Genomic DNA, 1,466 nt, shown 5'->3' on the forward strand with positions numbered 1-1,466 from the left:
TCTCCAGGGCCCAAAACACCCTCAGACCCCAGAGGGTTAACAAAGGAAGCTTTCCCAAAAAACTCTGAAATAATAAAGAGGAGATGGTCTTATTATGAGGAGATACCAGCCTGTTTGAAAACCTGCTATTGCAGCTGTTTGCAGAATTATCTTTCGTGGGTTGTGTGCCGGTACGGCTCCAGCGCGGATGAATCTAATGTTTTGAGGAGTATGTGTGGCAGTCAGTCACAGCACCAGTGTGGATATTTACTGTACTTCGCAATCACAGATTCTAGCCTACGTCTTGGAATATATGACCCAAATAAGAATTTTCACTGTATATTGTCAACTGAACAAGTAAGTAACAAGTAGGAGTGTCGAAATTAATCCTTTCTACGATGCATCACGATGCAGATGAGGACGATTCGGTATCGGTTCAGTAATAGACCATAACCGATTATAACGTACTGACGCTTTTCTGACGTCTTTTGTCGCATACGTGCTTTGACGCAGTAGCATACATTAGGCGCGTTCGGCTTGAAGCACCGCTGTGCAGAATGATCAGTGTATGACATCAAGTACCGCGAGAGCGATAAGAGAGCAGACGGATCCTTATGCTTTTGAAATGCTCTCGCGATTGATGTCATAAACTGATCATTCTGCTCAGCGCCGCTTCAAGTCGAACGCGCCTAATGGCGGAGGGAGGTGAGACGCGAGCGCGAGTAATTAAAAATGCTCCAACTACTTTAAAAGCCGACATCTGGGCACATTTCGGCTTTTATGAACAACCTGGTAAGCACAACCTAGAGAAGACACACATGTGTGGAAATCATGTCACGCACAATAAAATATGCAGGGGGTAATACCACTAACTTGAGAAACCACGTCAGGTACAGTTCATATATCTGACTGCTTCTATTTATTGTAGGGCTGCAACAACTAATCGATAAAATCGATTATTATCGATTATGAAAATCAGCGACAACGATTCTCATTATCAATTAATCGGGTCTGCCCACAGTGCATGTCCAACTTCAGCCGGGTGCGTCACATTAAAGCACTGAATTTAGGGCTGGACGATATGGCCAAAATTGTTATCACAATATATTTCTTAATTTCGGTCGATACGATATAATTCCGATATCGATATGAACACTATTTATCTGAAATAGAAATATTTTGTAACATTATAAATGCCTTTATCATCACTTTTGATCAATGTTAAGCATCCTTGCTAAATAAAAGTATTCGTGTTATGATTTTGTACAGTGCTCATGTTTATTCAACGAAGTCAAACGGCACAAATAAATCAATAAATGGGAAACTGGTAATGTATATCTGTGAAATAATGAAACTGTGCGTGTTGCGTTTATTCTGGGCTCACCTGCTTGCCTGTATATTAGTTATGTAGGCTATATTTTAATAATGAAGAGCATTGAGTTTGGTCTTTATCATCTTAGTCCATTATGCCACGTTTTGCGGTGTGG

The sequence above is a fragment of the Sinocyclocheilus grahami genome, unplaced genomic scaffold (assembly GCF_001515645.1).
Source record: "Sinocyclocheilus grahami isolate Dianchi unplaced genomic scaffold, SAMN03320097.WGS_v1.1 scaffold105.1, whole genome shotgun sequence".
Lineage (NCBI taxonomy): Eukaryota > Metazoa > Chordata > Actinopteri > Cypriniformes > Cyprinidae > Sinocyclocheilus > Sinocyclocheilus grahami.